This window comes from Haliaeetus leucocephalus, unplaced genomic scaffold (genome assembly GCF_000737465.1).
Source record: "Haliaeetus leucocephalus isolate CR32 unplaced genomic scaffold, Haliaeetus_leucocephalus-4.0 Scaffold795, whole genome shotgun sequence".
In the NCBI taxonomy this organism is placed as follows: Eukaryota; Metazoa; Chordata; class Aves; order Accipitriformes; family Accipitridae; genus Haliaeetus; species Haliaeetus leucocephalus.
The window spans coordinates 4,634,277-4,649,817 of NW_010973231.1; positions in this window are offsets into that span (position 1 = coordinate 4,634,277).

The window sequence follows — 15,541 nt, forward strand, 5'->3', positions numbered from 1 at the left end:
GCCCTTCCTTTCCTAAAGAAATGTTGTAATCAACCTGTGGCATTTTGTTGAGATGGAGTAAAGACAATCTGATTGAAATGAGCTGTTTGAACAAAACTGCTGAAAATACAGATGTTTTCAAAAAAGCAAGTGAACTTTTAACTATTATGTCTTCAAGTGACAGCCTTTTGAATAAGTACTCTTAAAATTGTCATTTTGGGCTAAATGGCCATAGGTGAGTGAATTGCATCACTTCAGTTGTATTTCTCTATGCCTGTGCTAGGAGCCCTTAATCCCACACTTAGGCTGGAGAACTCCAGGTAGATTCACAATGGTATTATCACGCAGGGGCAGACATGTCTGTGCTAGATGTTCATGCAGGAGGACAGAGACAATGGCAGAGAGCAACTCCCTCCTACAAGAACAGAAATAGGAGACAAAGAGGGCCACTGAAGGCAAGACTGAGACAATGACCACTTCTAGCGATGTGTGGTTCTTCATTGCCTCACATATGTCCCTCTGCAGGTTTTTCCCAGCCTTTATTACTTCAGATAAGATAACTTAACACACAGGAGAAGGACCAAGAATATCAGACTGAAGGCCTTGACAAGAAACCCTCCTATGTTGAGACATTTAGGCTACAGCTAACTATGGAACTCATAAAAACATCCCAACTGCTCAGGTATGTGAGCATCCTCCAGCTGCATTTTGTGTGCATACCGGGAGAGACCAGCATGCTCACCATCCCATTCTGCTTCCCAGTTCTCCCTTTCTGTGTTTAAAATAATTTGTGCATGCTCCAGCAGGTTCTCCAGATGGCATGATCTGGGACTGCAGATACACAGTAGAAAGCACCTGCGGTGCAGTTTAGGTATATCTTTACAGACTGACTTGGCCCTTGCGGCCAAGCCACAGCTGACTAGAAGTGGGATCCCATGGGCCTAAACCGGGGTGCAGACCTTCCTGACCCTCAAGTGGACAATATCTTGATAATAAATCCGAATCAAAAGATATAATGATGAACAAAGACATAATCCCACCAATGTGAGGATGTCTCTCCCACTCCTGTGCTGAATGCTACACATGGATAGTAGAAACAAATTTAACTTACCAGCTAGAGTAACTCCCAAATAACTAGATATAAGATCTGAAAGAAACATCTGGATTTATAGGTCTTTCCTTTGCCAGGGCTCTGTGAGGCTCTGCCAGGCTTTCTCTTAGATCAGGCAGGTGGAAAAAAGCAGGACAAGAGGCCCTCCATTGCACATTTAAGCTGTCAAAGCTTAATATGGCACTCGAGGCTAAGTCATAGAGGCCAAGCTCACAGCACGTGAATTCCTTGCAGTATTCATTGGAATTATCCTCATGTCACAAATATGATAAATTTCTGTTTGCATATACTGAAAGTTGCTATTTTTTTCATTTCAGCAATAGAGACTAGAGATAGGATGCATATCTAAATACCTAGAACAGCTTCTCAGTTTTCACATTCAGATGCCTCCCCAAAGCATATTGCCACAAGACCTGCATGCACATTATTCTCCCTTCCCGCAGCCTGGTATCTAATTGGAAAAACCCTGAGTGCTTGGCTGGGGAGACAGCCATGGAGTAATCTAATAGATCCACTGGTCTGGATGCTTTGCAGGGCAGGACTCTGGGTCATATCATATGGCATGCATCTGCTCTAGAGTTTAGATGCATCCTAGAGATGCTTCAACTCAGTTCTCAAAGGGGCTTAATCATGATGACTCTCAGGTGACTCTTAGAATATAAATAAAAAGCCAAAATTTTAAGTCAAAGTTTCACAGGACTTATGAATGGCTAAGGGCCTGGGAATAAGAGTCACCCAGACAACATGGTTAGGTGTGGGGATGCTTAAGCTGTCCAACAGGACATACTGAAGTCCTGCCTCTCTCCAAGTTGAGGCATCTCTGTATAGGTCTGAGTTAGGTGCCAGTGTAGCATTAGCATTCACAGCCTGTGCTCTGGTGTCTGAATGTCCCTCTGGGAAGGAATTTCTATTCAGTCCTTCTATTTTAACACATGTCCTGAAAGAAATCTAGATGCCTAACGAGTTCTGGAAGCTGAGCTAAAATCCTTTACAGGTCTCACAGGCAATGAGTGGCAGAGGAAGTCCTTGAATCTGTCTTCTGTGAATTCAGGGAAGCATCTTAACTCACCTGTAGACACTTTACCTTTGCGCACTGAGGATGATGACCTAATTGGATGGCCAAGGGAATAGAGAACGGCTATTCTGTAGTGCAGGACCGGCGACCTTGTCCTCAGTTCCTTAGTGTTGCCATCTGTTTCTGGAGGCTCCTAAACAGAAGGGGAAAAAAGAAATAGGATAATTAGCCTATAGCAACTTCAGAACTATCAGTGATCAATTTTATGGCTGCAAGAGAACATCTGGAAAAGAGAAGACATCTCTTGCAGTGATTGCTGACCAGATCAAAAGTGATGATAGTACCAAATTCATGTAACAGAAATCAAAGGTTTTTAACAAAGGTGGATCTTCATCTGCACTTGAAGCGATCAGCAAATGTTAAGTAAATGTTTACTTGTAAATGAAAACATTAAAACAAACTTTTGTTTTTACGCATTTTTAATAACCACTAAAAGTTCAGATCTTCAGAGATTTGCCTTTGGCCTAGCTGAGATACCGCTATTTCCTCAAATACAAAATTGCTTAAGAAATGGTATCAGGTACAGACTATGGATACCTGATCCATAGCCCAGATGACTGATAGAGCAGTGTGGATACTATTTATTCTTTTGTAAAATCTTATTCACATGTAGATATATAACTTCATCAGTTAAACTCCAGGACTGTGGTCCTTGTAAACTTCTCCATTTCCTGAAAACACAGTAATTTTTATTAAGGTTATTGTTGTTGATCATGTTTTTGTTCTCCTTCATAATTTCTCAGTTCTTCTTATTCAAAGCAAACCTCAAGGCTTGTCTAAATAGGAGACCACAAGCCAAATTATGATCTCAGTCCAGTGTAAGTCTGCTTTATTTGCCTCTGGTAGACAGACTTCATGTTAATTTTGAGATAACTGTATGAGGGAATCTGAGCCAAAACTACAAATTAAACTCTTTTCTGAGAGATCTACAGTACCCTGTAACCCCCAAGTGCAGATTCACCTGGAAAAGTTGCTTTGCCTGGTGATCTCTTGTGCATTTAGATCATCATAAAAAACTGCTCTTTGCAAACCTAAGTCTAGCTAATGCATAGTCTGGTAGTTGAGGGAAGATTTTCCTCTGTGTATTTTACTTTCAGAACACATCTGTCTGCCCTTGAATTAGTTTGCTCTCTGAACCATAATCTCTGTTTTATCTGGAGAATACCTGAAATGTCCTTCAGTTTTAGCAGTGTATCCTGAATCCAGCAGAGATTTCTTAATACACAGAACAGATGAGAATCTGTTTCTACCCATTTATTATACCTGGAGCATACCTCAACAATCCCTTGACATTTCCTGTTTTGCTGACTCAAAGTAGTAACAGAGAACAGCAAAAGAAATACAAGTAATTTGAGCTATTCTGGGACTCCAGAGCCTTAAAGCAAGAAGTTCCTCCAGCTAGGAAAAAAATGTGAACTTTGAATTTGTTGTCCACTACTGCTGGCAACAGAGTTACAGTATGAAAAATAATTGCCTGTAGGGGTGTTAGGTATGTGTTCAACAACTGGGGATCACACATGGTTAATGTGAAATTCATGGAAAACCTGTATTTTTTCATTTTTCCAGAATTTACAGAAACATTTTTGTAAGTTACTGCATTTTTAAATGCCATTCTGAGAGTGTGCCTACACTTCCCAACAAGTTTTCCAATTTAATTTTGAATATATTTCAAAATTTCTTTTTAACAGAGATAAAAAAAATCCAGTAACAATAAATATAGATGAACTCTGAAAAATGCGCTGAGCTTGTATAAGTAGAATCCATTGCTATGAAAGTTAGAAAGGGTGAGGAACAGGATTAGATGAGGTAGGGAGCTCTGACTGCTGGTAAAAAAAGCAGTATGCAAAGAGACCAAAGGACAATTTTGCAATAAAAAATAAATATGCAAGCAGCTGCTATCAACACCGATAGAAATTAAATGCCAGCCTAAGTGGGATTTTCAAAGGCACTCGGCACTGGTTTAATTTACTTTCTGCTGCAGTGGATGGGACTTTTGCTGGTGAGGTTAGCTGAAGCCACGCTTCTGAAAACGCCACCCTGAAATCACTCCTACCTCTCCTGCTCCTTGATCCTGGAAAATATTCGTATCATCTTTACAATAAAAACTTCAGGATGGAAAATGTTCCTTTGCTGTGTGACTTTGCAGCAGCAACCATGCTGATACAAGAGTGGTTTTTTTCAGAACTTGGCCTCACGGGTCATTCCCTCTCTGCCCCTCCAGCAGACGCATTTAACTTTGTTTCAGCTCAATCCTGTGAGCACAGAGCTCCTTGGGCTGAGACTCCAGACCGGTAGAGAGTTGTTCATCTCTGACAGCACAAGATGTGTGCAGCTGAGCTGAAACCGTGAACTGAGTTTCATTTTCTCTTTGCTCTGCCCCTCTAAGCTCATTCTGACCTGACCCCGTCCCCCCAGGGTGCCAGGCAGCCTCTGCCTTCTCCTCTCTTCGGCCACGTGGTGGTCCATCAGAGATGCAACTCTTGGGCAAAGCCAGCTGCTCCCCAGTTACTCGAGACACCTGGTAGACGTCCCAGTGGACGGGAAGAGAGGTGGGCTGTCGAAGGAGGCATGCTAGCAGAGATGTGGGCAGGTTTACAACCATATAACCTTTTCTTTTTTTTGGTGGGAATGGGCACTATTAGGATTTTGACTTTCCCACCAAGCCTTCCTCTCCCAAACCAAGTGCAACCAGACTGCGCACCTCATCCCATCCCCATGTATAATTACTAGTGTGGGTTGTTACCACTCAGCACACCCCTCCGTGTGGGAAAACAGCTGGGGGGTGCCAGAGATGAGGACACATGAGAAGCAGGAGCACTGAGTGAAATCCTTGATTATGTTACTGTATGCTGTAGAAGGGCTTGATTGAAATGAGCATCAGCTGCATGGAGTGCCGGGGGAGTAGCTTGGCCACCTTGAACGGTTGTGGCAATAGACATACTGTTTCCCAGATCGTGGGAGCTCTCTGAAGCAGAATGCCATCCGGCCTTGCTCTCCACAAAACAGCAGCCCTCAGTCCATTCATCTCCTGATCTCCTCATGAACTTCAGCTTTAATTTCCCTCTAAGCGGGATTATGCCACGGCGACACAAGCAGGCGTTCAGCTCTCCGCTCCACAGCAGACAGTCGCGGTGAGGGTAAGAGCTCTTTTCCTCTGAAACGACGAGGGGGAAGAGTCTTGTGTTTTTCATTCCCTGCCTGAATTTAAGAATGGCAGAAAGCCAAGGAATAGCACGGTGTGTGCACCCATGCAAACTGCAGCTGAGGGATATAATTTTCTAATCTTCAGAGCAGCCCTTCACACAAGCCTAGGAGACTGTAGCCCAGCAGCTGGTAACAGTGTTTCTCAAATACTCACCAGCATAAAACCACATTTACATTTAAGCTCAATCTCACAGAAATGGTACTAATACAGAGCTTTCCATTTTTACTCATTTTTATAAAGAAGAATCACACACATTCTGATTCTGATAATGTGAATTCTTTTTTTCACACCCGCACCTCTGAAACTGCGGTTAGCAACAGCGTGATTTCACATTCAAAACTTCTCTCTTATGGTTTCCTTTTACCATCTATATAATGAATTAGTCCTTTTTTCTCCATTTTCTAAGAGAAGAAAGCATTCTTAAGGAAAGCTTAAAATTAAAACCAAAAACCTCCCTTCCTCTTTCCTACTCCCCAAATCTAATAGCGAAAATTTATTCTGTTTTAGTGCAACAGGTCAATACTGTGATGATGTCACTAGGCATGTTCATGATGTTGCATAAAATTAGAGCTACATTACTAATGCTAATCTTAAGAAGAAACAGTTATAAAATTGTCACAGACTTGTCATATAGGGTGGATCCTGGAAAAATTTTTAAAAATTTCAATATCCCCTTGAGTGAAAACCAAAAAATACCCCGATTTAAACCTGTGACTGATTCATATTTGGAAAATAAGCAACTTCTGTCCACAGGGGTCTCATGACTTTCATGCTGCAGTAGCTTCCTGGATGTAGGCTGCTGAAAATGTGGCCCACCTAGTATAAAGAGTTAAGGTGAAGGAATAACTGCACCAAGAATTCAACTGCACCATTACAGAATACATGCATATGCTTAAAGTCCAAGTTTCTTAAGGTTAATGCATTAAAGATCAGAGCTGGGCACAAAAGGGAATCAATGGAGAGGTATCAAATATAGTAAGTTACCAGGGCTGAAAGTTACAAATTGACTCTGACTTGTGCAAGTAGTCCACACCATATACCTTTCTATTCTAATGTTTCAGCGAATTGCTTGAGTAAATAAATTAATTGCATCATCATGAGGAAACACACATGGAATTTGCTTTACCACAACGCAGAATGTAACTCAGTAGGTGACCCAAATGGATGAGCAACAGAGCTGTGGGGAGCTTCAGCGGCGTTCTTGGAGAGCCACCATATTTGCTGCAACAGTAATTAGACAGGAGCTGGCAAGAGCTGGTGGTGGTGCAGTTTTAAATAAAACTTGGTATTTATTAAAATGCTTTGGAGAACGGCTGATACTCTTTCCTCAGTATTCTTCATTGTTCCAACAGCCCTGAAAGAAGAGTTGCAAAAACTCCGAAAAAGTTCCCATAGCAACAGCAAGGAGACGGGACCATTTTTCTCCTAGCCCTGGGTGAACAGCAACGACATGCAATTGTGGTAGATGGTCCCTTCCTGTGCTGAGCAGTTCTATTTTGTTTTGCAGTTTCACACAGAAGGGTAATATTTTCACTGCCCCCCCCAAAAGAGATGACTGCCTTTTCTGTTAAAATTATTTTTTATATATATATTATATTATTATCTACTTCTAAGGAGGACAAAGAAGCTCTTTTTATCCTCAGAAACAAGAACGATAAAACAACAGCCTGTATGCATGCACATCGTAGACTGCATATAAGGCCAGCAATGAAGCTTGATGACCACCTCCTCATGGAAACCGCCTCAAATCTGCACCTAAGCAGGTGGGGTCCACCCACCCGTGAGCCCCAGTTTTGCTCCCAGCCCTTGGAATATTCCCAAGGGGCTTCGTGCCTCTGCGGGACTCTGGGGTACCCTACAGACCTCTCATTGCTGCTGTGGTCAGCAGTGTGCGACATCCCCAGGGGACTCCCAGCGCGTGGACTTATGCTTTTATACAGAAATGGGAAATGATGGGCCAGGCTACGAGGTGAAATGAAAAGGCCCACTTAGACCTCCCTAGATTAAGATAAGCCTACCCAATCTTTTGTAGTTGCCTTCAGGAATGTAATGGCTAGTCACAGAATCTGCAAAAGTCATCAGAACAGTCCTGAGGTTAGCACACTTCTCGGGGTATCATGAAAGTTTTACTTACAACAGGCTTTTATGCATGAGTGTAGCGATACTTTCTAATGCAGATATAACAACAAAAAACAGAGAACCGGCAATTTGTGTATCCATACTTCAAGAAAGTGTTTCAGAACACCGGCCTCTATTACTTCAAGATCTCCCAGTACATGTAAACAAACTACTTGCTTCTTAATAGGAAAACTGACTAAAAATACAAATGTATGTATTACAATTTACATGATCTCTATGCGCTGCCTCTACACTCAGGCTTTAGAGGTGTCTTCAGCGCTCTAACACAATGAAATATTTTCTATTTCATTTTCACTGTTATCCAATAAGATCATTGATTTTATCAACTTTTTAATTAACTAAGCACAGTTTCTGCTTACTTGATATTTCAGTTTTTGCAGCTCTTCTCTCATCCAGTACTTCCAACCAATTCTGTACATCAAAAGGACTTTTTTTGTTGGGGCTACCAGCACTTCAGAACTGTGCTCACAACACCCGTATGAATTCCTACACATGCAAATGTAGGAAATCGTTGGTCCCAGTATGTGTGTATTACAACGGTGTACCAGACTGGCGTATACTAGCCTATTTTGACTAGGGGCTATAACTATGCCTACACAAAGTCTCTTGCCCACACAGGTTGTTTTTTTTTCCATCATGCTAACCGGTATAACTGGTAGATCAGGCCCTGCCCCAAGTGCACAGGAGATGGCAAAGTAGTAAGAGACTCCTGTGCTCTGGGGGTTTCCCTTTCACGAGCACTCCCCCCCGCCCCCCCCATTGCCCTGGCCAGGGCAGCTGCCCTGCATCCCCAGTGGGAAAGGCCAACAGCAGAGGCCGGTGCCTGCTGGAACCGCCTGACCATAGCACAGTTTTGCAAGCGTTTGGGGGTTTGTCCAGAATTTCTTACCAACAAGGACAAAAGAATAAAGATTTCGATCAAAAACTGATTTTTTAAAAAAAGACAATTTTCTGCCTTCAGAAACTGAAGTTTTTTGAAAAATGCCCTTTGCTTTAAAACTCTAAAAAATTAAACATGACAAGTATTTTGTGGATTTTTTTAAAAATCCATTTTTTTTCTTTAAAAAGCTCTGAAGAATTTTCAGCCATGTGAAAGAGTTTATTCCAAGAGACTCCTTCCTCTACGAAGGTGCTGGCTTGCCAGTTTATACTGCTGAAATTTGAGCAGTGTAGAAGCAACAAAATGTACTTATAGAGAAGCCTTTGAAAGAAAGTTCTAGCACCTATGACTACCAGGGAACTATTGATAATAAAATATCCTTTTATACAAAGTTAGGGAAACATTTGCTCTCATATACAGCAACCTCATTAGTAAATAGAGTCACAGTGGTACGCTTTATATAAAAACAAGCCAGACTCATATTCTTTCTCCTTGATTTTAAAAACCAATGTTATAGATTAGAAATGATTAAAAAATGAAGAAGTCAATGTATTAACTGAAAAATTTCAGGGAAGCTGACAAGAGTCAAACCAGGCTGCACAGCCCTCTGCCTCCTCCTCCGTTGTATTTCGGCGTCCTCAAACAAGGGTGCTGAGAAGAGCTCAAGCGTTGCCACCCCCTCCCCCCAAAATAATTGAGCATGCCCTCAGCTCCCATAAAGTCAGCCTGCACAATCCCGAGGGAGGTAGAAATTCCCATAAAAGGATCATTCCAAATCCCCAGGATAAGTTTATTTGGCACGCTATTCAAGCAAAAGGAGCCTTGCAATTGTTTTCCTTGACCTTTTAACCTGCTTTTCTTATCCCAACAGAGGTCAAAGGACAAGAACCAGGCTCCCCTCCCCCAGGCTCTCCCTGCCCCGGCCCCTGAGCACACGGAGGCTCTAAGGGAAGAGTTTAACCCAGGCAGCCAGAAACAGATGTCTGCAGTGTGAGGGCTGGGGGAGGGAAGGGAAAGGAAGTGTAGGAAAGGTGACTTGGAGCTGGTATTTATTTAATTGATCATTAAGCCTGGAAAGGAGAGAAAAATCGAAGAAAGTTTTCCTCCAGGCAAAGAAAGTAATGGGGATTAGGGCACTTTGTGTATCGATGCTGATATAATAGTATTTTTTCTCTGCTAGTTTCAGTGGGTCAAATCTTAGCAATGCTTCAAGAGATTACATCTGACTCCGCGCGGCTCTCCAGGAGGCGGAGGAGAGGGAAAGCGCCTGCGAGGGGATTTCATCACATTTGCCTTCCCCCTGGCGAAGCCAGAAAAAAATCCTGCGCTCTGTTTACATTCTGAAGCACCCTCAGTTCCAGCTGCAAAACTGGAAAACTGCAAAACGGCGGAGCTGCAAAACCCCCAAGGCGGAGGAAGACGAGGAAAGCTGCTCCGAAAAAGGGGGCGATCCCCACAGGGGCGAGAGGCGGCCGTCCCTGCCCACCCTGAGGGCTTGCTGCTGGGGCGGCCATGATGATGACCCCTCACACCACCCTCTGGTCCGGGCGAGGCCTGCCCGAGGACGGGGCGGGGGCCTTGCGCACACCTTCCCCGGCGTCGGTGAACAAAATGGCAGCTGATGTGGCCGAAGAGGGGGGGGCTCCCAAGCACTGAGGGAGCCCCAAAAGCTGCCAGGGCTGTTTGCCGGTACAAGAAGCCGGTGTGGTGCCTCGGGGGACAGCCGGCTCCCGGGGCTGTGTGAGGAGCAGGCCGCGGGGGGGGCACAATTCACCTGGCTCGGCCCTGCCGCCGGGGCAGCGACCCACAAACGGCGGCCCGGTTGCCCACACCGCGTTTCAGCTCGCCGGTGGAAGGCGCGGGCAGTGCTCCTCTCTTCGAAGGTCGTCGGTAACCGGCCGTGCGCGGCGGGAGCCCGCGCTGACCTCGCCACAAAGAGCGGGCTTCGCTCCGCCGCCCCCCTCCCCCGCCCGCCGGCCGGGAGCACGTGACCCCGCCGGGCGGGGGAGGGGCCGCCCCGTGCAGCCTCGTCGAGAGGCGAACGGGTTTGGGGTTGGGGTTTTTTATTTAATTTTTTTTTTTTTTTTTTTTTTTTTTTTTAAACCAGACTGACTAAATTTACCGTTTCCTTTTGCGGCCGGGGTGGGCGATGGTAAAACGCGTTGTCGGGAAGCCGAGGACGGGCCACCCCTGCCCTGCCCGGCGGCGGCGACATTAAAAAACAAAACCACCTTGAAAAAGAGGAGCCCGAAGGCGCCGAGGTCCCTGAGGCGGGAGGTGGCCGCCATTTTCCTTGCCCGCCCAGACACAGGGTTTCCCCGCAACCTGCCGCTCCTGGCTCCTCTGTCAGGCGGGTTTGTGGGCGGCAGGGACGGTTTTACAAAAATAAAGGGAGAAGAGGGACAAGGGGGTGGCCTGTAATCCCCTCCGCCCGTGTGAGGCCGGGTTCCGCGGGCACCCCTGGGGCTTCCTCACAGCCTGAGCCTCTTCTCCCGCCATGGCGTGGGCCTGCCTGTCGTGGGTCAAGCCTGTATTCAGGTTTTCCTGTTAAATATTCAGGCAATTCGGGCTGAGGGGTAGTTAGTGTGCTGGAGTGCCACTGTCAATCTCCTTGCTTTGGTTCAGAACCAAACCGCAACAGAAGAAACACGTGTTTCTGTAACCAGCAGCTCTTTCTGTGTCCCAGTAACCTATCGCTTACACCGTGGGTGCTGCAAAAGTGGCTTGAAGTATGTGTTTTGAAGCCAAGAAAGCTATACATTCAATAGGTTACATGTTAGAGTATTGCCTTCTAAATTTTCAAGCAGAATAAGGAGGTGGGGAAAAAGGAGAGTGCTCTAGAAACCTTGACTTATGGCGTGGGAGGCAGAATGTGAATGCCCCTCCAGTGCAGATGGCAACGGTGCATCGATACCGCACCGCTTTGTGTGCTGAGAATGGGGAAAATCCCTCACAGGACAGCTTCACCTGAATTATTTGGGGATTTTAGGCAGTGGGAGTCTAAAAGCATTTGCATCAGCTGAGGTCCCATCCTTCCCTCACCAGATCACGGCAAGGACTGTAGCCCCTCATCCTCTGAGGTGACCCCTCTGACACACAGCTGTCTCCCCCTCCTTATGTGCAGTACCAAAATCTGTGAACCCCGCTCCAGCTTCTCCGCACCATGATCTTCCACGTCAGCCCAGAAGGAGCCGGCAGAAGAAACGCTGCGCTGAGCTGCTCATCATCACGGAACCTCCCGGGAGTGATACGGCTCCAGTGCCCTCTGCAACCTCAGTCAAAACGACAAAAAAAGGGGATATAATTTCTTTGTGATACCAGTGCATAACCTCTTGTCTTTCCTGAAATTTTTCCTAAATATTCACTAAACTGAAAGAAAAAAAAAAAGCCAAAGACTGTCAAATGCTGCCTGGAGTGGAACACATTCAAGGAGGTCTCTCCAGGGACCCTGGGACAGATTATACAGTGAAGTCAATGAGGGTATGAATCTGCACTGCAAGAGTGCGCTGTGAAACTCATTCCAAGGGTAAAAGTCAGACTGATGTGAGTGATGTGGTATTTCATGGGGATGTAAAATTAGGATACACGTAGAGGGCCAATTTCTCTGCTGACCTAATCTAATGCCATTCCAGTAATCTCAGAAAATTGCACTGATTAATACAAGAAGTGACTCTCATCCTGGAACGATGAGAGCAGTATTTCAGCAAAAGCAAGTAAAGGAGACTGTAAAGTTCAGGCTTGGTGTAAACTGATGTTCACTTAAAACAATAATCATGTCCTAAATTCACATAGGATCGGTTCAGCCCATGAGAAGTTATCACTGTGATTTGAAAGCTTTTGGAATTAGCTTTGAGTGTTAGAGTGGCACCAGTGGAAAAATGTTAACATCTACCCCTTTTCTTACTAATTTAAACTTGCTATGCAGCTTAAACCCTGCCTCACATCACCGGTGAATTTGGCAAGTTAGCTTTTGTTGGGCTGTTTTAACACATTTCAAGAGTCCTAAATATGATTCTAGTGTATCAACTCTTTTTAAGAAGAAAGTAAGGAAAAGCAAAGCTTTTTTGTGTGCTTGAGAAAACTGAAATGGCTGTCATGAGTCTAGCATTCATATTATACATTCTGATAAACCATCTTTTGTGGAAATAATTATTAAAACATATTTTTATTTTTATAGACTGTTTGATTTCTTTTGCTGCTGGAGGTATGTTGCCCAGTCTGTTGTCTGAAAGAAACTCATGACAAAATGGGCAAACTGACAGGAAAATAAGACCTAATGATGGAGAAAATCCAAATGGAAAGCCTGCTGCAATTTGACAAGGATCCACCAGAATCACTGGACACATTACAAACACCACTAATGCTTGCAATCTCAACCAAAGTCATAAAATACTTTTTTTAAAGGGCTATTGAAAATTCATTGTATAGCTAAACAAAATACAATTATTCTATCCTGCATTGTTTGGGATTTTATTACTCGGTTTGCCTCACTAATGCATATGCTGTCTTGTTTATCTAAGCTAGAATATCAATAAGCTTCAGTTTTTGCCCAGGATTTTTTCTGAGCAGTTACTGTGTAATGGAATGAAGTGGGGAGGCCAGAACCACAGGGTCCTAGGCGTTCTCTCCCTGCTTAAGTAAAATAAAGTACTCTCAGTAGGCTATCAGGAAAACTAAAAAGAAAAATATGCAACTGCATCAGTCACGGTTATAGATCAAATTGTGTTTGTTTGTAGGCATGTGTGTGTAAGTGTGCACTGGTGTTAACGTGTTCAGTTCTGTAAAGAACTTTCCTGCTACACCATAACAGGGAAGAGATTCACAGCTGGTACTGGAAGTTGCCTGATAGCAAAAACCAGAAGCCTTCCCAGTAGCTGATCACTGCTTTTAAAAATATATCAGTTGCTATTCCTTTTAAATAAGAAATGTTTTTTATCACAGGGAAAATACAGGTTCTCAGATTTGCTGGGCTTGGTTGCATAAAGTCCATAGTGTCCTTGGTGGACCTTTATTCCAAGGGAAGGTAAGCAATGTCATTGTTATTTTCCCTTTGGGTTTTGTTGTGTTGATGTGAGTATCCATAAATAGTTTAAGATCCCATTTATTCTGTAACGTTCTGGGTATTTACAGTGGGATATGCTGAATCATCAGATCCTTTGGTCGCCTTGCCATCTTCCTTTTCCCAAATAACTGCTTGTTTCAAGGCTGTCCTACCCCATCAATCCCTTTTCCCCCTTACTCCACATGAGAGAGGTTTTGATTCTATTTCACCACAGGCTGTCTATTGCAACTCATCACTTGCATTGACACTGAAGCAGAGTATTGAAAAGTTGGGGTGCATCTGGCTCTTGGTGTGAAAACTACACAATGTGCAGCAGTGCCTGACTTCTAACCTTATACTGAAATCTCACATACAAAAGGTAGAGCTAATATTTCTGTTTAGGACTGAAATTAAACCCTGCTGGTTTTCAACGAGCATTCCTCATCTCTTCTTTTCAAAGTCATAAGGATTGTTGACCTACTTTTCAGGTGGAAAAAAGAGACATGGAGGCAGCAAGCTGTTTTGTAATATACTGTGAAATGATTTCTCTCCACAAGTACATAAACAGTTATTTACATTCAAATATGACTGGCCTTCCAAATCTGAGTATCTTCTTTGATTCCTCAGATGTTGCTTTCTAAAGTGAGTGGTCACAGATTTAGGGGAATGCAGCATTTGCTTCTTTAAAACAAATCTTTAGCATGTGTGGTTTTTCCTGCTTATTTGAAAGCAGATTTGTTGTTATTTTTCTGGACTCATATTTTGGGGGGTTCAGACGAGGGCTAGGCTACATATGTGATCTTTCAGCCTTCAGGACAAGACGAATTTAACTGTAGTGCATTTATGAGGCCTGTGGGTGCGATCAAGAAGCAGGTTTTCAGAATCAATTAACGACGGCGTGGTGTGCTGGAAAGGGAGGCAGAGGATCTGAACGGAGTCTCTGCATGGCTGATACAGTTTGGAAAGGGTCTCTGCTGCAGAGGATCAGCAGCCTGTCATTTGCCACCTCCCACTTCAGTTTCACCCCATCAGTAGAGAAGTCTGAGTCTGGAACGCAAAAGCTACTTTCTCAGATTTCCCTCTGACATCCAGTACTGAATGTACCTTCTGTGTCTGAACTGAAAATTTAATCACCTTTTTTATTCTTCTGATTTCACCCTCCCTGTTTCGTTCCTTACATAAAGCAGAAAACACAGGCAAGGAAAAGCAGCCAGAAGGTCCCTCAGTCTAGAGGGGGCTGGGATGTTCAAGACAATTACTGTGGGAGACTGCGTAGCTATGCAATAGCAAAGCCAAAGAAGGAGCCCTGGGGAATTACATCAGCTTTTTTTTTTTCCTCTCCTAAGGGGAAAAATCCTGAATAGGGTTATAAGCTGTCTAACTCTAATCAGCACTGTCCTAGTTCACAGCAAAGCATGCAGAATGAACCAAGAGCAGAGCATGCAGAGCTTCTGCAACGCACTTTTTTCAAAAACCAAGGCACATAATTTCCTGTGAAGCCCTAAAGAATGGAAGGGATAATATGAAACGCAGGCTTTTTCCTGGTAATCCTCTCTGTGCATACTCTGTTTCACCTTCAATCTCCCTTTGTCTCCTTGCTGTCATTCATGACTCAGCATCGCCTTTCATAAAACCCCTGTCCCTCTCTCTAACGTGCTGACAGCCTCGCGCTCCTCTTTGCAGGACTGCAGATCTGCTTCCTTTGTCTGCCCACAAAACCTGACTCGTCTCTTCCTGGACACTGGCTTTTGCCACTCACTTTCTGACAGTACAGAATACCACACTGGGTCAAAAAAAAAAAAAAAAAAAAAAAAAAAAAAAAAACACTCAAGGACATTAATGTTGTAGGATTACTCAGCTAATTGCAACGCCAACTGAGCAGCAGGTTTCAGCCACACTAGGAGCTGGTACCTTCCAGCCGTGTCTCCCAGGGCCCTGCAAGAGGACTGCTTGCTGAATGGCACTTCGGCCCATGCTAAAAGCTCAGTCCTGCTCCCTGTGGCATTGTGCCACCTGTACAGCTGGACATGAAAGCCAAAAACCCCTTCATCTCTCCTGCTATGCGTTGGCAGCACCCACTGCTAGTGTTTTCTTTTGCTTCCACATCACTT